This window comes from Bactrocera dorsalis, chromosome 1 (genome assembly GCF_023373825.1).
Source record: "Bactrocera dorsalis isolate Fly_Bdor chromosome 1, ASM2337382v1, whole genome shotgun sequence".
Lineage (NCBI taxonomy): Eukaryota > Metazoa > Arthropoda > Insecta > Diptera > Tephritidae > Bactrocera > Bactrocera dorsalis.
Window position 1 is genome coordinate 44,112,289 of NC_064303.1, and position 24,330 is coordinate 44,136,618.

General features: G+C 38.0%; 1 protein-coding gene across 31 annotated transcripts in view; it reads right to left on the reverse strand.

Annotated features, from left to right (window-relative positions):
• The window catches only part of LOC105228281 (uncharacterized), a 253,501-nt gene that overhangs the window by 147,630 nt on the left and 81,541 nt on the right, over positions 1-24,330 (reverse strand). For 3 of the 31 annotated variants that reach the window (XM_049446023.1, XM_049446029.1, XM_049446026.1), the window contains exons 4-5: positions 3,288-3,467; positions 2,689-3,232 (exon numbers count right to left, since the gene is read on the reverse strand). The exons of 24 other annotated variants lie outside the window; for them this stretch is intronic. The gene's annotated coding sequence lies outside the window, so the exon portion shown is untranslated. 4 more of the 31 variants (XM_049446022.1, XM_049446028.1, XM_049446027.1 and 1 more) reach the window with 2 other exon arrangements.

Genomic DNA, 24,330 nt, shown 5'->3' on the forward strand with positions numbered 1-24,330 from the left:
GGTACCATCTTCAACAAGAGTGTACAACTGCTGACGTACGCCGATGATATTGATAGCATTGGCCTTAACAACCAACAACGCCGTTAATTCTGCTTTCTCCAAAATGGATAAGGAAGGGAAGCAAATGAGTCTGGTAGTGGACGAAGGCAAGACGAAAAATCTCTTATCATCAAAGAAACAGTCGCCGCAATCGCGACTAGGCTCCCACGTCACTGTTGACAGTCATAACTTCGAAGTCGTAGATAATTTCGTATCTTTTTCAACCAGTATTAACAGCTACAACAATGCCAGCCTCGAAATCGAACACAGAATAACTTTTACCAACAGGACTTCGGATTGAATAGGCAATTGAGAATTAAAATCCTCACTCGACCAAACTCTATAAGTCACTCATTATTCCCGTCCTGCTATATGATGCAGAGGCATGGACGATGACAACATCTGATGAGTCGAAGTTTTCGAGAGAAAGGTTCTGCGAAAGATTTATGGTCACGGCGAATATCGCATTCGATGGAACAATGAGCTATATGAGATATACGGCGAGATTGACATAGTTCAGCACATTAAGATTCAGCGGTTACGCTGACTAGGTCATGTCCGAATGGACGAAAACACTCTAGCTGAAATTATTCGACGCAGTACCCGCCTGGGAAGCAAAGAAAGAGGAAGATATGGTGGAGAAGGACCTGGCTTCGCTTGGAGTCTCTCTTTGGCGCCACATTACGTAAAGAAGAAACAACTGGCGCGCTGTTGCTAACTCGTCTATAACCGCGTAAGCGGTGTCTACGGCAGTAAAGAAAAAGAAGAAGCTGCATATATAATATTTGAAACTTTACATTTAATAGAATCAAACGTTTCTTTTGCATCAATGAGTAAAACGAGCTATAGAACATATACAGTCATGGACAGAGAAATAGAACACTTTTAATATAAGTTATTCAAATAAGGTTTCAGTTTTATCAAGTAAATGAATCCTAACAAGTTCCCACGTTAGTGTATGGCTTGACTTCCACAACTTATAACGTTATCGTCTCAAGAGTAACGAATTTTGATTGGACAATGAAATAGCACACTTTTATTTATTTGTACAAATATTCATTATTAATTAGCAATCGTGCCAAAAAGACGCTGTTTTAACTATAACTAAAAAAATTAACATATTTTCAAAATGGAAAGAAATGTGCATTGTACTCTGGAAAAAAGATAATCAGGGGTGTTGTGAAATCCAAGACAGAAGTGCTTAGCTGTCAGAATTGCAAACCAATTCTGATTCTAAATGGTGTCACAGAATCTGATTGAATTTTCGTCTTTTCGAATATACGCAAAACCAATATTCGAATCAGCTGTTTACTAATGTGACAAATATTGTGAATGCAATTTGAAATGAGTTCGGCAATATTAGCTTTCCTTTTATTAGAGGAAGAAAGAAATGAAAAAATTAAACGTAAAATATTAAGGGATCATAGTAATCCACTTGATGCTCCAGGAGAATCGTAAGTAGAATTTATCTTGTATTTACTTGTGTGTAACTTTACGCGCTTACTTTACAGATTCATATCACATTATCGGCTGAATAAAAACGCATTTGTTATGGTGTTAAATATCACAGAACCACATTTGGAGCCCTCGACTATTCCACCGATAATTCAATTGGCAGCAACACTGCGATTTTTAGCAGAAGAGGCTTACCAACGAGGAGTAGGCCGTGATTCATGTATCAGTTTGGTTCTCTTACAGAATTACATTTGCGGTCAGTGGGTAAAATTTTCTATGGATGAAAGCGAAAAATTTATTTCAAGAAATCACTTTTTTGGAAAGTACAAAATACCCGGAATAGTAGGTTGTATAGATGGGACACATATAAAAATAATAAAACCACCTGATAATGAGCATTTATATTTTAACAGAAAGGGATATTTTAGCATAAATGCAATGATAGTAAGTATAAACAATAAATTAATATTCAAACGTATTTATAAACCTACTTATATATGTATAAGTATTTATTTTTTCAAGATTTGTGAGAGTGGGCAGCGTTCATTGAGGTTGCTGGGTGATTGTGGCATAAGTTTAACACAGCACATACGGCTGCACGGAATATTGTGGAAAGGACAATCGGAGTTTTAAAGAGCCGTTTCCGCTGTTTAATGTCCACGTTACATTATCGCCCTGAAAAAGTGGTTAAAATTGTAAACGATTGTTGTGCCTTACACAACATCTGCAGACGTTAAAACATTGAATATAATCAGGAAGAAGTAATTCTTGCAAATGAGACTGACGAGGACAATTTTTTCCAATCCAATAATGGTTCAATGCAGAGCGAAGGCCGGAGAATAAGAGACGAAATAGCAAATACTTTGTAACTAAATGGATTTATTTCTTAATTTAAAATATAACATAACTAAACTAAAATCAGTCTTAAATTATAAATTCAGGTACTTTAAGTAAATTTCACAACCAGGATCTTTAATTGAAGAATATACTTATTAATCAATCTTTTTTTTTTTCGTTACATTCAGTGATGTTATGGAATCTGATAGTTGTCGGAATCAGAATTGAAACCAAAAAAAGTAGTAGGTGTCATGAATGTCTTTTGTGTTCAAACTTGAGAATTTCGAGATTTAGTTGTTCTTGTTTAACCTCATTTTTTTCTACAATAGCTTTAAGCAATTGAGCACTTATACTTACAAACTCATCTTTTAATTCAGTAATAGTTCTTCCAACAGTTTTATTATTATTCTCTATTGCGTGGTATATACGTCTCAAGCTGCTAGCATTTTTAGATTGCAGTTCTATTATCTGATCAAATTTTTTCAATATATCTCCATTTTTTTATCTTCCTCATCTAAAAATCTTTTTAAGCGATCTTCTGTACTCTCTAATTTTTTCCTTCTAGGTACACTAGCATTTATTTCGGATTGCCCTTGTGACGTGGAGGGTACATCGTCGGCATCTTTTTGTCTATTGGATGCATTATAACTTAAGTTTATATTTGGTTGCTCTAGTGATGAGGAAGACAAATTGTTATATTTAAATTATTATTTACGGGTTGGGTGCCAAGAGAAACGCCTGGTATGCCTTCTATAGTTTGAGAAATGCCACAAAGACGCACAATAGTTTCCTTGTTTGGAGAGAGCTGATATTTTGAAAATGGGCCACCTCCTGTTGCTCGACTCTCAATTTTGTTGTGTGCTAATTTTCTTTTGATTTCACTCTTCCACTCAGTTATAACCTATAGAAATAAGTTTGTTTTAATTGCAGTTTAATTTTCACTGAAATTTACTTACCTTTTTCCACCCGTTTACATCTTTGTGTGGAGAACCTGCAGCATTGAGGGATTCAGTTAATTCCTGCCATAACGAATCTATTGTCGTTTTATTTCGTTTCGTAAATCCTCTTATGATATCTGTATTTTTTTCCATAAATTCAATTATGATCGTATTTTGCGTTCTGTTCTTATGTTTTCCCTACAAAAATAAAGTTAATTACTTCTTAACAATAAAATAAATAAATTTCTTAACTTACATTTCTTCAACCGTCTAACAACACATAGAAATGTATACTGAATATTCAAATCTGTTGGATTATCTTCTTGTTTTATTTCTGATAGCAAAACCGATGACACCCAAAACCGATACAAATTCTGTTTCGAACATCAAACCAATAATATCTGAATTCATGACACCTACCACTTTTTTTGATCGGTTTCAATTCTGATTCTGACAACTATCAGATTCCACAACACCCCTGAATAATTTTTGACCTTCACAGGAAAGACAAAAAACCAATAAATAATGCTGAAATTATGAGTTGTTCGATGAAAATGGTATACAACGCCATACATTTTGATAAAAGTGATCCGAATTTGCTCAAAAAAAAATCCACAAAGCTCTTGGGCGTAAAACAACGGAACTTGTTAATAGAGTCATCATCAGAAAAAGCAAGGTTGATCTTGTTAAATCATACCGAGAGATTATGGCGGAAATAAACAACGAATTTGGGCTTAACGTATCCAGTAGACTTGTGCGAAGACGTCTTAATGATAGTCAGTTATTTGGACGAATGAGTCGAAAAAACCACACCTATCCAAAAAAAAAAAAACACATAACTCATATTTTTTTTTGGTTTCCACTAATATCAGTAATATATTCACCTTGCAATGTTGAATATAAACACAATATGCAAAATTTCCGAAAATAAAGAAATGACTATGTTACACTTTCAATAATGAATAATTATACGAGGGCTGCTATATATATTTCTGGCCTAGGCAACACTAAGTGTTGCCAGGTGCAATCTGAAATTTCCATTGGAAAGTTTGACATTTTTTAGCATAACATCACTCAGAACGTTTTGTCATTTAATCGTGAATTGTTTTATTTACAGGGAATTAAAAAATTCATCTCGGCCAAAAAATGGATTATCACGGCAAGAGTGCATCGATGAACTAATATCTTTGTATGGCTATGAAACACCATCCTATAGCACTGTGAAAAACTAGTACAACGAATTCAATCGTGACCGACGCTCGCTCAAAGACGAATTCCGTGAAGGTCGTCCAAAAACAGCCGTTGTGCCAGAAAACATCGATGCCGTCCGTGAACTGATAATGCAAGACCGTCATGTAACATAGCTTCAGATAGAGGCATGCCTATGCGTTTCTCCCACCAGCATACATTCGATATTGCATGAACACCTGGCCTTAAAAAAGGTTTGTTCTCGTTGGATCCCGCACAATTTGACAATCGCTCAAAAAAAGGCTCGTGTGAATTGGTGTAAAGAAATGCTGAAAAAATACGATCGCGGTGCTTCAAAAGACGTTTATAAGATCGTTACAGGTGACGAATCATGGATCTATGCGTATGAGCCCGAAACAAAACAGCAATCGACCGTGTGGGTCTTCCAAGACGAGCCAAATCCAACGAAAGTTGTTCGTGGAAGAAGCACTTCGAAGCAAATGGTCGCCTGTTTCTTCGGCAAAACTGGTCTCCGGCGACTGTTCCGCTTGAGCAACGTAGGACGGTCAATTCTGAGTGGTACACCACCATTTGTTTGCCTGAAGTCTTCGGAAAAATTCGAAAAACGAACAAGAGAAGACGAATCATTGTGCACCATGACAATGCGAGCTCTCACACATCGGCTCAAACCAGCGCCTTTTTGACCGGCCAAAACGTCGAATTGATGGGTCATCTGCCGTAGAGCCCTGACTTGGCACCTAATGACTTCTTTTTATTCCCACACATCAAGAAAATAATGCGTGGCCAACGATTTTCGACGCCAGAAGATGCAGTTGAAGCATTCAAAAACCATGTTTTGGAGGTGTCTCAATCGGAGTGGAAAAGGTGCTTCGAAAATTGGTTTGAGCGCATGCAAAAGTGTATAAATCTTGATGGAGAATATTTTGAAAAACAATAACAATTTCGTTGATAAATATTCCTATTTTCATTATTAGGCTAGAAATATATATAGCAGCCCTCGTATTTTTAAATTCTAAAATATTATTTTTGTATTTGTACAAAATGTTCTTTTTGTTAAAACTTCAGATTTCACTTATTCCTAACACTTTAAGTGGATGCAGCTTCAAACATATGTATATCGATAAAAGGAACATTATTTAGCAACGCTACTTTAACGCACGTACCAACGGCATGTGAGGTAATGCGTACATTGAAAAGGGAGACCCATTCTGATCTGACTAATCCTTTTCTATTGCTTGTAGGTGGTGGAGGAACGAATCGTTGATGTGTAATGTGGTTGGTTATTGGTATGATGTGTGGTTGTGGTTGTGTGGTAGATATGTTACGTTGCATTGGGTCGTGTGATGTTGTGGTATGTTTAATGTATCAAAGTATCGCAAGATCAAGAGATCATCATCTCTGGTGTGCCTGGAGTGGTGAACAATCCAGCGCTGGACGGGATCTCCGTGTTGTCTGTGCCTGCTACTTTTTGTGACTCGGCGGGAGAATCGGTGAAACAGGATAAGATGAGGGTGTTGACAATATTGGCATGACCCGTTAGGCATTAAAATATGGTGTGGGTGTCTGCCAAGCAATTCATGCAATGGTCGTGTGCTCTGGCGATTTAAGGTGTTGAGCGTGCTTCATACTTTTAAAGATGGTGCACCTCTTCAGAACGCCTGGTCGATGGCATAAGCTGCATAGTGGAGGCAAATTCTCTTCAAATTTATACTCGTTTGCATCCTAATGTGCTGCAGCAGATGCTTAGCTTGGCGGACTCAAGACTCTTCATGTCCTTGGAGCGGCGATGGGTGAAGGTGATGCTCTAGGCGCAGCAATCCCAGTTTTGATTATATTTATGCGTTTGATTTCGCGGCGCTTGTGTTATCGCTTGGTCAGTGTTTGGAAGGAAACACAATATTACCAATGGTCGAGTATGCCAGTTTGTGTTCGGACATCTACTAATCTAATGTGACCATCGCCCCGACGGACCTTTTCAATGGAGCCTAAACGCCATTCGGTTGGCGAGATGAGTCGTGAATTTAGTATGGCTTCGATACGAGTAGTGTAGTAAACTCCTCATAAATGAATTTGTGAATACCTGCCGTTTTCTTTTAATGGGGCTTAAAGCTTTTTATTGCTGGTTGCTAAAGTCCGACCATGTGTAGAGAACATGGAGGTATAAACTGCCAATCGATCCCTTGAGGTGCATACTTTTTAACAAATTCAAAGGAGACTTATTTCATGAAATTTATAAACATTTCCTCTGTGGCTCTTTGAGCTCCGATTTTCCATTGTCGCTCATAATCTTTGAAGGAAATTCGCGTCGTCTGACAAAGCGTGCAAATGCTCCGAGAAAAGCCGCACTTGTCAGATCTGAACAAAGCTCGATGTGTATTGCCTTTGTCGTAAAACATACAAAGACAGCCACATACCCTTTTCTAAATGAGGAAGACCTTAACACTGAGGTCCTTATGTGGAAAGGTCCCGCAAAATCGACAACAGTAATGGTAAAAGGTAGATCATAATTTTATCGTTCAGGTGGTAGAGCGTGCGCAGATCAACGCATTTCGTGTTTGTACATAGTGCATTGTTTACACATGAAAATCGCCTATTTGATTCGTGGCTTTAGTCGCGGTATGTAAAATTCTTGTCGGACCATTTGTTGCATCAAGCGATGCTCACCATGCAGTGTAAGCTGATGGAGATATACTAGAAATAAAGAAGTAAAACGGGATTTCTCAGGAATAGTGATGGGATGTCGTTCATTGTAACTAAGGCTGGAGCTCGGTAGTCTACCATTTGCCCGTATTAATCTCTTGGCGCCCAAGAATGCATTTTAGACGAGAAGAGAGCTTCCCCTTTCGAGATCGTCTTTAGAGCAAGTTTGATTTCTCTCGACTGAAATAAGGAGTTTGGGTATATGTGATAAGGCTCATCTGGAGTGATATGAAAATTCTAAGTCGGTGAATTTAAAATTGGAGGATGGAGTCATGTGTAAAAGTTCACGCAAGTGAGGAAAGTTCTCTGATCGCCATTCACTTGGGAGTGGCCAGAAACGATTTTTTTTACATACGACACAAGCAGCTCTCGACTTCCGGTCTTTGAGCAAATATCCTCTGGGTAGCCTAAGAACATCCGTTTGAAGGCGAGCAAAAATGAAAAGGCGAAACATTCCCTCCGTAGGGTTGTGCGCTGGGTTTGGGACCCGCCACGTAAAAAACAGTACCAATGAAAACTAAACGACAGCCTCGGATGAGAGCCCCCCCTTTTGATGACGACCATGGCAAACGAAATAAGGACTATGATTTGAGGGCATGCAGCTGGAATGTCCGGTCCCTTAATTGGGAAGGTGCCGCTGCCCAGCTGGTTGATGTCCTCGTGAAAATAAAGGCTGACATCACCGCCGTCCAAGAAATGCGATGGACGGGACAAGGACAGAGACAAATCCTTGTGGCCATATAAAGGAGCGCAAGTTTGGCGCGGGATTCGTGCTGGGAGAGAAACTCCGTCGCCGAGTACTATCATTCACTCCGGTGAATGAACGTCTAGCCACAATTCGCATCAAAGCGAGGATCTTCAACATTTGCGCCCACGCCCCGACAGAAGAGAAGGACGATGTGACCAAAGAAGCCTTTTATGACTGCTTGAAGCGCACTTATGAGAGCTGCCCCCGCTACGATGTAAAAATCGTGCTTGGCGACTTTAACGCCAAGGTGGACAAAGAAGGTATCTTTGACACTACGGTCTTTAAATTCAACCTCCACGAGGAAACATCCCCAAGTGGGTTGAGGCTGATCGAATTCGCCGGGTCTCGAAATATGGTTATCTGTAGTACTAGATTCCAGCATAAGAAGATTCATCAAGCTATCTGGCTGTCTCCGGATCGAAAAACCACAAACCAGATCGATCATGTATAGCTTATGTTAGCTAGTACAATGTTTAACGAAAAATAATTACTTACCCCTTTTGTAACACATACTTACATTACCACTAGATTAAGCCGTTAGTTTAAGATATAGGCTAAGCGATTCCATAAAACGGAATAAAGAACTCTCTTTGAATTGAACCGTGAAACCTTACGCACGTGTTTTAATTTGTCGGCTATTTTAATTTTACTTCTTTCAAGACAGGCAATTGGTAGTTTTTAATTTCTAAAATTAATTTAACTTTTCGTGTCTCAAAAAAACTTTGGAAATTTCATGGCGCCCGAGCAGAGACTTGTGCGTGCATTTAAGAAATAAATAAAATTAAAATTTTTAAACATACAAAAACACATATTAGTGTTCGTTATTATTTTCGGTACCAATTGCCTGTTTAATACTTTTCGGTTTTCGGCCTTGTGAAGTGAAAACAAATAAAAATGAAACAAAAAACAAAAAACAAAACAAAATTAAAAAAAAAAAAACAAGAAAAAACGTTAACTTCGGCTGCACCGAAGCTAATATTACCCTTCACAGGTGCATATCTTTTAGTAACTATGTGTTCAGTTTACATGGAAACTATATGTTATAGCAATCCGATCTGAAAAATTTTTTCGGATATTACTTTTTTGTCCTAGAAAATAATCTATGCCAACTTTTGTGAAGATACATTGTCAAATGCAAAAGTTTTCCATACAATAACTTGATTCCGATCGTCCAGTTTGTATGGCAGCTATATGCTATAGTTAACCGATCTAAACAATTTCTTCGGATATTACATTTTTGTCATAGAAAATAATCTATACTAAATTTCGTAAATATATCTTATCAAATGCAAAAGTTTTCCTTACAAGAACTTTTTTTCGATCGTTCATTTTGTATGGCAGCTATATGCTATAGTAAGCCGATCTGAACAATTCCTTCGGAGATTACATTGCTGCCTTAGAAAATAATCTGTGCCAACCTTTGTGAAGATACATTGTCAAATGCAAAAGTTTTCCATACAAGAACTTGATTCAGATCGTTCAGTTTGTATGGCAGCTATACGTTATAGTGGTCCGATATCGGCAGTTCCGACAAATGAGCAGTTTCTTGAAGAGAAAATGACGTTTGCAAAATTTCAAAACGATATCTTAAAAACTGAGGCACTAGTTCGTATATATACAGACAGACGGACATGGCTAAATCGACTCAGCTCAACACACTTATCATAGGGGGTCTCCGACGTTTCCTTCTGCGTGTTACAAACTTCGTGACAAACTTAATATACCCTGTTCAGGGTATAAAAATTAATAGAAGAATACATACATGCATATCTACATATGTGCAAAAGTGAAGTGTCAGAAGTGCAGAGAACATTAACAAATACAAACAACAAAAAGTGCCACAACGAAAACAGTGCACAAAGTGAACAAAAAGTGAATAAAATAACACAAGGTACGTTCCGAAGTAAACAGGACTTTTTGAATCTAGCGCCCCCCGTTGGCGCCATCTATATGTCGACTGGTGCGTTAGAATCTGTTATCATGTTATGATTCAGTCAATTTATTGTAAATGACTATTGTGCATGGCTATTGTGAATTGGCGCACCTTCTGCATACTTTTTTAACAAAAAAACTGTAACAAAACTTTATAATTTAAATAGAAATTATAAAATCTAATTAAAATTTACCTTTCTCAACAATTTAACGACGTAATATGTCTTTATATAAAATGGCAACTACAACAGGGTTGCAATTTTATTTTTGCGTGACATTGCACGCAAATATACATGGGTTTTGGTCTGATATATTTTACAGCCCTTGCAAATATTTTTCTGCGTGTGTTTGTTGTTGTGCCGTTGTAAATCTGCAATTCCTGCACCGTGCACCGGGTTTTGCAAGAGCAAGAGAATACTCCTAGTATGTTTGAGTTATCGGTGCGAAAATGAGCTTCGAACAAAGAGGCAACATGACATTTTGTTTTAAAATTGGTAAAACTTTTACCTAAACGTTTCAATTGATGAAAAAAGTTTATGGCGATGATTGCCTATCCCGTAGCAGAGTGCACGAGTGGTTTCAATGTTTTCAAAGTGGTCATAGGGACATAAATGAGGATCAATATGTGGGCCAATCAAAATTCGTGATCACCGGAAAGTTAATCGAAAATGTGCCGAAATCACCATTGGAATTCATGGAAATGGAATTGAACATCTCTAAAACATCGATTTATCGCATTTTGAACAAACATTTGGGCTTACGAAAGGTGTGTGCACGGCTTGTTATGCACAAATTGACTAACTACCAAAAATTGCTCAGAATCCAACATTCGAAGGACGATTATTTGTCCAAAAATCACATTTTAACCATTAACCACTCCAAACTATTCAAAAGGCTTGCACCGGCATACTGGCGACCATACCGGCCAACGAGCTAACAGAAGCAGAAGGAGACTATTTTGATTAAGGGGTTAGGGGTTGTCAGAGGCACGAAAAAATGAGAATTTTTAGTATTTTTTTTTGCTATTAAATCATGTTATTTTACAAAAGTAGTAATATGGCATTATTATAGAATGCGGTGACTTGAAGTCACGAAAATTTCAAAAAAAAAAAAAATATTTTCAAAGTTATAGTTGTTTGTGTTGACCTAGTTCCAAAAAAAGGTGCAACCATAAGTCCTTGGATTCATCTAAAATCAATCGGACAAAAAAAAATGTTTTATAAATAGATAATCTTGGGCCTGATCGAAGGATTTTATTTATTTTTTTTTTAATTAACAAAATGGCGGCCTCGGGAAATTCTTTTCTAAATTTTTGGGAAAAAATCAACAGTTAGTTGGTCTTAAAAAATCGAAATTTTGAAAAAAAAGCTGTATAAATTTCATTAAAATCTATTGAGCGGTTTTCGAGTTACAGTTGTCACCAGTTCAAAAAACATAGTTTTGAGAAAAACGCGTTTAAAGTTTGCCTTTTTGCTTTGAAGTGCCCGAGCTCTCTTTGTTATTTGTCGAATAACTCAAAAACTAATTATCGGATCAACGTGAAACTTTCAGAGAATAAGATATTACAAATCTTAACGAAAATGCAAAAAAAAAAAATACTTTTTTGAAATTTCTGACTACCCCTAACCCCGTAAAATTAATTGATTTTGCTGAAAAAACCATTTCTTCTACGCAAAGGGTCCATAAAATCGTAAATAAAAACAAGAGCCCACTTTCAGTTTTTGGCCCTCCCTTTTCTCACTTTCAATTATGTATATTGACACGTTCATATAAATACACATATATCTATAATAGCATATAGAACATAGGCAGTCTCTTTGTCAGCAATGCAAATCCAAGGACCACTATTTGACTGCCTGCTCCACTTTTAAGGCGCTTCCGGTGCAGCAAAGTTCGGGAAATCGGTGCCCTTATGCATGAATTATTTGCGCAAGTGCAGAACGGATTGATATCGTCTGTGCAATCGATCGCATCACACATTATTGCACCAGTATTCGGTTTCCTTCCCCGCTGCATCTCATCCGCAACCATCAACCACACATGCCATTCATACAGCGAGTATGCCGGATCGGGTCATGTTGGTAACATCGGTGATTCAAGTGAGGACCAGTTGTGTTGATTACCTACCTGTGAGAGCGTTGCTGGACTCAGGCTCCCAAGTCAACTTTATGACGGAGGACTTGGCACAAAAGTTGCGTATTCGACGCCAACATAAAACGTTAAACATAATAGGAATTGGAAATACGAAAGTGGGGACAAAATTAAGCGCGTTTGTTAAGTCGGGGGTAAATAATTACGAATTTTCGGCGGAATTCTGGATAATGAGTTGCATTTCGACTAATTATCCAGACCATACCATAAATGTTAATTGCTGGAAAACTCCGCAAAATATTAAATTGGCGAATCCAGAATTCCATAAATCAAAAAATATTGATATCTTTTTTGGTTCAGAAACCTTTTTCGATCTGTTAGGGTTTGGCCAAATTAAAAGTGGCCCTAATCAACCAACGCTACAGAAAACGCTTTGGGGTGGGATGTGTCTGCCAATCTGAAGATGACTTAACGTCAATAAATTCGATGGTCCAAAAATTTTGGGCTTCAGAAGAATTACCTTCAGCAAGAGCAAGAAGAATGTGAAAATATTTTCGTGAAAACAACTGAAGTTAGTCGGTCACTCTTATGAAACCGCAGTTCGGCGTTTTCAGGCACTGGAGAGAAGAAAGCTGAAAGATCCAGAAGTTCGTAAAATGTATCTGAACTTGATGAATGAATACAGAGCACTGGGTCACATGAGCCTAAATAACAATAAGATCCCGAGTGAGCCACACTATTTCATTTAAGGCCCGAAAGCACAAAAACCAAATTACGTGTTGTTTTTGACGCTTTGAGTCATACTTCATCCCAAGTTTCATTAAATGAACTTTTTATGGTAGGCCCAACCATCCAAAAAAAATTGTACTCAACTCTTCTTCGTTTTCTTTCAAATTCTGCCAGCTAGTGTCGAAGCGCAATGGAATCGACTCATCTCAATCTAGTTTTTGAATCCAAAGCTCTTGCAATAAAATTTTTGCTTTGGTAACTAGTGGGCTATTAATCTAAGAGGATCGAGGCGAGCGGAGACTGACAATATGTTCCGTTTAGGCTCGCAGATCACTAAAGTTGGCTGTCGAAAAATTTAGGGTGGTTCGTAAACTACTTCGTTAAGGTGAATCCGGCCGAGTTTAATATTCTAATTACTTCACTTCTTTTAGGATCTAGAGACTCAAAATAGGATCAGGATCTATCAATAAGTCATCGACATTGCATTGGGTAAAAATGCATCCATCTTCATTACAAATATTTGTCGCAAATAGTGTCCGAAATCCAAGAATTGACTGACAATGTACATTGGCGACATGTGTCAACAAAACAAAATCCTGCGGATCTAATGTCTCGGAGTTGTAACATGGCTGAATTGAATAATTCTACATGGTTTGGCGGTCCACAGTTCCTCCTAGAAGACCCCGCTTTACGGCCAATTAACACTCACTTCCAGCTCTCCCCAGAAAACGAAGCCTTAGAGAGGAAGAAAAACGCTTTCACATTTTCTGCAAATGTGAAAGATAACCCTAAAATGGAACTGATTGAAAAATTCTCTTCTCATCAAAAGATGATTCGTGCGGTCGCATATAATGGGAAATTTGCCAGTCGAAAGATTTCGAGCACTACGGCCCTTTCTTATTTGTGACGAAGATTTTTGTGGTCTGATATACACAACTCTAAAAATACGCGGTCGACCACGCATAAAAACACATATTTCAGTTTTCGTTTGCTTTACTTCCAAAGCAGTACATTTAGAATTACCTATCTTCTAATTCATTTATTTTCGCCCTAAAAAGGTTCATTGGACGCCGAGGAATGCCGACGAAGATATTCAGCAAGCTGCGCGAACTGATGGAGACGTTCCTAGCAATGGGTTCAGAATTGAAGAAATTTGCAGCAGAGGTGTAGCTTCATCTTTATACCACGGAGGGCGCCGCACTTTGGCGGATTATGGAAAGCCGCGGTCAAGTCCGCCAAACACCATATCGTTCGCGTAATCGGCAACGCGTTACTCACAGCAGAGGAGCTAACAACTGCGTTGGCCGAAGTGGAGGCCATCTTCAACTCTCGCCCCCTAGTACCTCTGAGCTACGATCCCAACGACGGCGAGGCGTTAACACCAGCACATCTGCTAATAGGATGCTCCCTGCAAGCGTTACCCCTAGAGAAGGTGCCAATGGACCCAGTTCTTTGTTGCGAGAGATGGCAACTTGTTTGCTGCCTCAAGCAACACTTCTGCCGACAGCGGTCCAAAGTATACCTGACGGGCATTCAGGTGCGCGATGGGTACTAGGACGCGTGAAGGGTAAGACGGCAAGGTGCGTAGGCGTAGCAACCAAGCCGAGCACAATTAAGCGTCCCATCCACAAACTGACCTTGATGACCGGTGTTGCGTCAATTGACATATTTATACCTAAAACAAGAATAATTAAATGAATTGTAAAATATTGAATATTGAATTATTAACAATTAAATTAAGAAACTCTATTATATAAAATACTTACCTTAATAATGCATTCATAATACTAATCTATTACTTATCTTAATACTTATCTATCTACTTATCTATTGTTTAACGAAAGATAATTACTTACCCCTTTTGTAACACATACTTTCATTACCACTAGATTAAGCCGTTAGTTTAAGATTTAAGCTAAGCGATACCATAAACCGGAATAAAGAACTATCTTTGAATTGAACCGTGAAACCGTACGCACGTGTTCTAATTTGTCGGCTATTTTAATTTTACTTCTTTCGAGACAGGCAATTGGTGGTTTTTAATTTCTAATCGCGCATCCCAATTTAAAGTATTTTTTCGTGTCCCAAACAAACTTGAGAAATTTCAAGAGCCATCACAGAAACCGTGTAATTCTGCATTAATGTTAGGAGTGAAATGTACCAATCGAGGGATTCTAATTGATTTTTGTTTGAATCATTATTGGCGAAAGCTATTCTTTGGGGTGGAAAAGTTTTGCCATCGAGGAAAGTATTTGGCGTTTGGTTTTGGGGGACATTGCAGATATTGACTCAATTGTATATGAGAATTGATCTGTTATCGCATTCCATTGAATCCGTAAGGTTTTTGTTGTACTGGCCTTTTCAAATTTTAGGACATCTGTATCTAATAAATTTTCCTTTTTCATATTTTTTATCTCGGGATGATTTGATGTAATTTTCTTTTGGGCGAACCGAATTCAGTGCTTTGATCACTTGGGATAGTCATTTGCACGCTAATGAGAGACTGTGGATACCTGAAAGCATATCGTCAACATATGTTTAGGTTTGTAACACAGAAGTTGCTAAAGGCGAATTTAGTTGATATGTTTCCGCTATGTCATGATTGATGCCAAAGGTGACGGTTTTAAGTTTGTAGTCGCTGATTGGACTGTTTCTTGATTTGTGGAAGACTATACGCTGGAAATCTTCGTGATCTTTATGCACTAAAATTTGTCTATACATTTTCTCTACATCCCCGTTGAAAACATATGTGTTGAAAACAGATGCGCAAGTTCAGTTTAAGTAAAATGAGATCAGGTTGTAATGTTAACCCAGTATATAGTACGTCGTTGAGAGATTTGCATGATCTCATACACTTTGAGGCATTGAAAACCACTCGTACTTATGTTATGATTTTATCTGGTCTTATTACCCCGTGATCAGGAAGATAAAAAGTTAAATTTTTACCTTTAGATATTTTTTCATTGGTACCGTTTTTTGTTATGAAATATTGTAAATCTGGCATCACTATACTTCTAATTCCTTTTATACTGTTCTTATTAGTGATGAGCGATATTTCACTACCGGTGATTTTTTCACTGTGATTGAAAAATCGCAAATCGCAAATCGCAACTGCGATCACACTTTATAAATAGCAGTTCGCTTCTATGAACTGCGATTCCTGCGGGTATTTAAAACATTCTGATGGATTATGGAATTCTCGTCATTAGTTTTTCTTTGAAAATATTAAAAGCGGATACCAACATACAAATGAACTATGCAATAAGCTTTAAGTTTCAGGTAGCCGAACCGCTCCAACATTTGCGAAAATGTAGTGAAAAGAAAGGCGGAAAAACTTGACTCGAGTTACAGGAACCAAAAGAGAATTTGCCGCTAATAACGACAAAAGGTTCCGTCGTTCCCACGATAGTCGGGTGTACGTAACTGGAAGGGACCTGGACTTTTATTCAGGCAAACACTGTAAAATCGGCAGAATCGGCCGCTACAACAACAACAAAAAAGGTCTCCGTTTGAATGCCGACTTAGTTGCGATCGCAATAGCAATATAAAATCACGTGATTTAAAAATAGCAATCACTGAAATCACAGATATCGAAAAATCGCAATATCGCTCATCTCTAGTTCTTATGTATATCATATTCAATAAAGTCAGTCGTCATCTTAGATAGAAACTGTGTGTACGTAACTCTGTTCAACAGGTTATGGGCCTATTGCTAAAAGTAAATTTATTTAAAACTGATTTATTTAAAAGAAAATGGCGACAAGTGCTCTTAGTTTTCCTTTTGAAAAACTTCGCGGACGTGAAAATTTCGATTTTTGGAAGCCGAATGCAAAATCGTATTTGGTCCTAAAAAGTTGCTGGAAAATAACGGAGAACGGTTTATCCGAAAATTCAACGAAAAAAGATCGTGACAGCAATGAACGGGCATTGGCGGAAATTCCGCTCATGGTGGAGCCGAGTAATTTTTCGCATATTGCGAACGCAGTGACTGCAAAGGATGCATGGGATTCCTTAATGGTCGCGTATGAAGACAGTGGTTTAACTCGCAAGGTGGAGCTTTTAAAGAAGCTTGTGCAGTTAAAGCTGGAACAGTTTCAATCCGTACAGGATTATGTGAACGAAATGGTCATGACGTCAATCAAGTTGCAAAATGCAGGTCTGGACGTAGGTGATGAGCTGGTGGCATCATTATTGCTTGCTGGGTTGCCTAATGAGTATCAAGCACTCGTTATGGCTGTGGAGAATTCGAAAGCGAAATTAACTGTCGATAGCGTTAAAAGTTTGTTGTTGCAAGATGTCAAATTTGACTGCAGTAAAGATCCTGCTGACAACGCATTATATTCGAAGAATTTCCAACAGAAAAAGAATGACAAAAGTTCTAATCGGAAAAAGTTTCGTTGTTTCAATTGTGGTCAAGAAGGCCATATGCGTAAAGAGCTTCGCAAGTCTTCGAAATCAAAGAAAGTAAATGAGAATGAAGTTAAAAGCAGGACGGCAATGTTTTCAAATTCGCTATTAGCGAATTCGTGTTTGCATTCTCAGAGCGGCGAAAATGTATGGTACGTTGACTCCGGCGCAACGTCACATATGACAAACGATCTGAAGTTACTTTCGAAATTGACAGCAGCAGAGCATAATGAAGTAATTTTAGCTATCAGAGAGCTAGTTCCTGTTAACAGGGCAGGCGAAGTCAGCCTGGTTTTAAATGTAAACAGACAAAAATTCAAAACGAATATTCGAAATGTCGAATAGTTTCCTAGTCTTTGCGCGAATCTTTTGTCGGTTCGGTAAATAACAAAACAAAACAAAGAGGTGACGTTCGAAGGGAATGTAAGTAAGATCTTTGATGAGAAAAACAGATTAATTGCTAAAGCGTATGCAGAAAATGGTTTGTACAAATTAGATTGTGCTAAAATTCCAGTTGGGAAAGCAAAGAAAACTATTAATAATTATGAACTGTGGCATCGAAGGTTAGGACACATTGCAAAAACATCATTAAGCAGGTGCAGAATTCAACGATTGGAGTTATTTACAACGGTGCAAATGAAAAAGAAAGCATTGTATGTTGTAAGGGTAAGCAAACTAGAATAACAACTAAATCAGTTGGTAGTCGTGTTAAAAACTGTTTGGACGTTATGCATTCAGACGTGCTTGGTCCAATTAACACAAAATCGTTCAGCGGTGTAAGATTTTTGTTGGTGTTTGTTGATGATTTTTCAAGAAAGGTATTCGCTACACCTATTGTATCTAAATCAGATGTATTTGAAAAATTCAAGCAGTTTAAAAGCAAAGTATTGGGTGAGCCATATAACGTTTTAAATTTGAATTATCTATATTTCGACATTGGAAACGTCAAATACCATTCGGAAAGTGACAGATATTCAGTAAAAAGTCTAAAATTTACGAAATGGGTCGCTCTTCACTATTCTACAGTTCGCAGATTGGGCAGAAGACCGTTTGACCGAGGATGGTCAATTTTACCGAAAAACCATCTTTTCGGACGAGGCTCATTTCCACCTCGATGGTTACGTTAACAAGCAGAATTGTCGCATTTGGGGCACAGAAAACCCGGACGTAATCGTCGAGAAGCCAATGCACCCAGCACGAATCTCTGTATGGTGCTGATTTGGTCTGGTGGAATCATCGGCCCATTTTTCTTCGAAAATGAAGACTATGATATGATAACCGAATTTTTCTTCAAGTAAATTGAAGAGGAAGACTTGGCCAACATTTGGTTCCAGCAGGACGGCGCTACGTGCCATACAGCAAACGCTACACTCAATCTTTTACGCCCTGTCTTCGAAATTTAAAATTTTATATGGCCCACCCTATAGAAACACAATGTGGTCGTAAAATAAAAGTGCTGAGAACAGATAATGGCACGGAATATTGTAATGAATTGATGCATGTTACTAGATTCTGGCCTAGGAAACATATTTTGGGCAGAAGCTGCAAATACAGCAGCGTACGTAGTAAATCGTATTCCTTGTAGAGGTAATAGTCGTAGTCCAGAAGAAATATGGTCTGGTGTGAAACCAAATTTGAAACACTTACGCATATTTGGTTGTACAGCGATGGTGTATTTTTGTTGGTTATTGCATAGAGTCAAAAGCATTTAGACATTAACAATTGAAGAGAGCTGAATGAGAGCGAATTGTATGATGTCAGTATATCTTCGGAAAGTGAATACGATACTCCTGATGATAGCGAGGTAGCTGATCAGTGTGGCGAAAAGTATCCAGTTCGTCGATCAAAGCGTATTGCTAACAAAGCCAAGAGGAATTTGTTGTTAAGCGTGGTGTCTGATGCTAATGATCCTGTGAATCTTGAAGAGGCATTGACTAGTCCAGAGGCAGATGATTGGAAGCGCGCAATGAAAGAGGAGGCAGCTTCTCACAAGGCAAACAAAACTTGGGTGCTTACGAAATTACCTTAAGGTGAAAGAGCAATAAATTCGAAGTGGGTTTTTAAAACGAAGCGCTATGCTGAAGGTGCGCTGGTTCGTTTTAAAGCAAGGCTCGTGGTTAAAGGTTGCTCACAGAAACAAGGCGTTGACTATTCGGAAACATTTTCTCCGGTAGTCAGATGCAATTCATTACGATTTTTATTTGCTATGGCGGCGAAGCATGATTTGTCGGTGCATCAGTCAGATGCGGTAACTGCATTTTTGAACGGTGAACTTCAAGAAGTGTTCATGAAACAACCTGAAGGTTATATTGACAATTCTGGCAGAGTTTGTCGTCTACTAAAATCGTTGTATTGTTTAAAACAAGCAAGCAAAGTTTGGAACGATAAATTGAATGAGGTACTAATTAGTCTGGGACTACTTCGGATCGAAGTCGATCAATGTATTTACTTTTGTGTGAGTGAGTACAGCATGGTATACGTACCAATTTATGTGGACGACGTTCTGGTGTTCTCTAATGACAAAAATGCTACGCAGCGGATTAAGAACGAGTTGTCCTCGAAATTCAAAATGAAGGACATGGGTTCAGCGTCATCCGTACTTGGAATGAGAGTGCAGCGCGATGAGGTAAAAAAGTTAATTAAACTTGATCAGTCTGAATATATTTCCAGTGTACTAAAACAGTTTGGAATGGACGATTGTAATGCGGTAGTTACGCCACTAGATTTGTCGCAAAAGCTAACATTAGAAATGTGTTCAAAAACTGAAGAAGAAAAGAAAGAGATGGAAATGGTTCCAAATGGAGATAGTGAGTAGTCTGTTGTATGCAGCACAAAATACCCGGCCTGATATCAGCTTCGCAGTCAATTTGCTGACTCGTTTTTCACAAAACCCTGGCAAAGGTCATTGGCTCGCACTGAAGCGAGTGATGAGGTATTTGAAGGGTGCAGACAACAAAGGCATCGTGTTTCGGAAATCAGCTCAAAGTTTAACTGGTTATTGTGATGGTGACTGGGCAGGAGTCCTTGATCAAATGTGATCAACTTCTAGTTACGTATTTATAATGCAAGGTGCAGCTATATCTTGGTCATCGCACAGACAGCGTACTGTAGCATTGTCATCAACTGAGGCGGAGTTAACATCTGTAGTGAGCGCAATGCAAGAAGCGATTTAGTTACATCGGCTAGAGTCGGAACTAGTTCATGGTGGTACAGAAGGAAGAAAAATGTACTGCGATAAAAAGAGCGCTATTCACATTGTTCAGAACAATAACTTTTCTCTCCGAACTAAGCACGTGGACATCAAGGCGAAGTTTATACGGGAGAAGTTACGATATAAGTCATTGCAGCTGGAATATATTTCAATAAGCGAAATGTTAGCAGATGGTTTAACAAAGGCTATACCTGCAGTTAAGAATGAATTTATTAATGTTAAATTAGGCTTAAAGTAAAGTCATGTATCATTTAACATAATTTTTGATTTAACTAGCATATTATTAGTGTTCCATTAAAGGGAAGTGTTAAGAAATATTGTAAATCTGGCATCACTATACTTCTAATTCCTTTTATACTGTTCTTATGTATATCATATTCAATAAAGTCAGTCGTCATCTTACATGGAAACTGTGTGTACGAAACTCTGTTCAACATCTTTTCCATATGATTGAGATCCAAAAATTCGCCCATCACATTATCATATGCTGATTTGAGCTCGGTTTTCTCGTCAGGCTTTTTTCCATGCTTAGGAATTGCTGGACTGCTGACATTCGAGAGTGGCCTAGAACTATAGGATCTGGGAAGGTGAGGAATGGAAGTCGCACAACAAAGCGACCTTTTTCGTTTCTTGTTGTTATGGACTTGTAATAGACTTCGCATGCCTGGTCTTCTTCTGAAGGTTGTGTGATTTGAGGTAATTCTTCTACTTCCCAGAATTTTTGATCATTTAAATACTCATTTGAAAAATTTTTAACTTGTGTAGTGAAAGAATTTATTTTTTCAGTGACTGGGCCACTCAAAGAATGTATTTTGATTAGGATTTAGATTTTCTCTATACCTTGAATGATTATTTGAAGTATTAAACCACTGTCTAATAATATGTCGATTTGTGGTGGGGTATGGCAGTTGGGTTCTGCTGGATTCCCACTGTTTTTATTTACATCACAACGTGGAAGCAAATTTGTAAGTTGCGGTAGAACGAAGGCTTCTGCATCTATTCTTATATCCGCGTTTGGGGAGACTATGGTGATTAGGCAAATTTTATTTGAATTTTGTAAGTTCTTCCGCACATTCCTGAAATTTGAAAATTGGAATATTTGACTGGCAATTTTAGCCGATTTGAGCCTTTGATGATATAAAGGATCTATGAGAGCCTAACCCGGTGCTTTTATGAAATTGTTTTTGCTTCATATTTTAAAAAATTGTGATATGAAGCAATGAGCGGTGTCTTCGTTAACAGTACACACAATTGAATTTGCTTCTTTTTGTCCCTTGAGAATTGGACAGACAGTTGATGCAAAGTTTATGTTGTCGGACAAAATTGTTCCTATCTGAAACAGACATTTTTTTAAACTTCTCGCAAGATCTCATATTATGACCTCCTTTACAAATTTCACATAATGATTGCCAATGACTTGTTTAATTTGACACGGATGGTTCGCTTCTATTAACGTGTCTATTATATTGTATATTATATTATTTTTTTATTCGAGTCATTTTAATTATTTTTTGGCTTTACTATTCTTTTGTCTACTTGCTCAGCTATTTTGTACTGAGTTGTTAAGAATTCTTTCATTTGACGCCATTTTGGCGATTTCTTTCTCGCCACTAGTGATTACTCCCATCGCACTTTCAAGAATATACCAGTATCTAGGTCTTCTTTTTGAGTTGTAACTACTCTTGTAGGAGGAGAAGCTTTCGTGTTTTCTGGGAGTTCAGCGTTGTCAGTAGCCAGCACTGTATCGTGCGCTGCCAGAAGGCGTGCCCATATGCTATCTATGCTTTGAATTTTTAAATTTAGAACGGATTCTGTGTTGTTATTAATAGAAGAAGCCGAAAATCGTGTTCATTATCTAATAAAACTCCCTTTCAATTATGAACCTTGACCTGCATTATCTTTGGTTTTTTTGTTTGGCAGCCTGCTTTGAGCGTGTACCTTCTGCAGGTGTGCTTTGAGATTTATCATCATCAGCCATTTTTGGAATTTCCAATAATTGAGGTGTTCTTGGTTTAACTTCTCAGATTGGTTTGATTTCTCAGATTGCATTTAAAGAATTAAATTGGAAGCTTTGAGCTTAAAAATGTTTTGAATGAAGAACAATTGAAAAATTTATGTTATGAAAAAATGTGCAAAATATATATTTTCGTAAAAATATAATTGAAATGTTTATTATATGTATGTATAGTATATGAAATAAATTATATGACTTTGCGAACGCTTATTCACAGCAAATATCAAGTAAAGTTTATTTTCATAAATATTCGTGTGTAATTATTTTTATTAAATAAAAATCATAAGCGATCGCTGGAGAGTTTGCAAGTAGGAATACTTGACTTTACATCATTTTGCTTGTTTTTTGGAATAATATTACTGTGTGTTTGGAAAAATAATAAGACTATAGAGGGGGACGGTACATTGTTTTGGTAATTTCGGTACATACTTGTATATACATATGTCGGCGCAGTAACAACTGTAGTTTAATATAAGTAGTGAATACTGTGGTTTAATATGTGCAGTGTATACTGTATGTTCACTTTTACTTTGCTCTGTTGTACTTGTTCATCTATAATAAACTTCGTGTGTATTTATGATCGTAGTAGCCTTTGCATTTTTGTTTATCCCACGCCAGTGAACTGTAACTAAACGAATAAAGCTGAGAGCGAGGTGAGAGCTAAAGGCTCTACCGAGTGTGGCCCTGAATGCTTGGATGTTGCTGAATTACGAAAAGTAACGAGTAGGTGTAATGGTGGTTGAATTGCGTCAGCCAATGCAATGCTATTTGGAGTGTGGAGATAAACACTCACTGCGCAAATCAGTCCGCGTTACAGTTTTAATAAAATAAGGAAAACAATAATGTCTTGCGAACAGAATGTCAACGGAATTGCTGAGGCCATTCCGGCATCAGAAGTGGGATGGATTCCGCCTAAAGAAATTCCAAACGATTGTTGGCGTGCACTGTTGGAGTCCCAAAAACAAAATTTCGTGGAACTAATTAAAGCAGTGCAAAAACCTGCAACTTTGCAAACAAAAGCTATTTCGCTTCCGAAGTTTAATCCTGATTGTGCTGGTGCTGATCCAAATTCGTGGTGTGCAACGGTCGACATGATTTTAGCCGAAAATCCTTCAGTGTCTTTGAGTAAGTCTTTGGAAGAAGCCGCTTCGCAGTGGTTGTCGCAAATTTGCTTTGCCGGCATAACGTGGCAGCAATTTAAAGACTTGTTCGTGCAGCGTTACGTGGTTGCAGAGACTTCAGCGGCCACATTGATGCACATTTTGAATGGTCGTCCAAAAGATGGCGAGTGCCTTTCGTTGTATGGAAGTCGTCTGGTAACATCCCTTATGTCAAGATGGAAAGCAATGAACACTGAGGAGATTGCTGTGTCTGTCGTTCTTGCGCATGCTGCGCAGTTCGATAGCAGATTGCAGCGTTTGCTTTTTACAACAAATATCAAAACAAGAAATGAGCTTCAGCAGGAACTTAAAGCTTTTGCGTTCGGAAAGCGGAAGGATTCCTCAACTTTTGATAATTCTACGTATCCAGAAAACAAGAAGTTGAAGTTGCCATCATATGCGAAGTGCCATTTTTGTGGAAAAGCAGGTCACAAAATCGCAGACTGCCGTTTAAAAAGGAATAAACCAAACTACACTTCAAGAGCTAATCCGTTGCAGAGCAGTTCATCGCTGGACAGAAATCGATCAACGCTTACGTGCTTCAAATGTGGAGTTGCTGGTCATATAGCAACAGTGTGTCCAAAAGGTAGCAGTACATCTTCGAGCAGTAAGAAGAGGGTGAACGTATGTACAGTAGCTAAGCCAAAGGGAATGCTGTTTCAGTCTGGTGAGTCGTATCCATTTTGTTTTGACTCCGGGGCTGAGTGTTCACTTATAAAAGAATCTGTATCAAACAAATTTTTTGGAAAAAGAATTAACAATAATGTAGTATTAAAAGGTATCGGCAATGCCGCTGTGTGTAGCACATTACAGATTTTATCGGATGTAGTTATTGAAGGACATGCCCTAGAAGTTTTGTT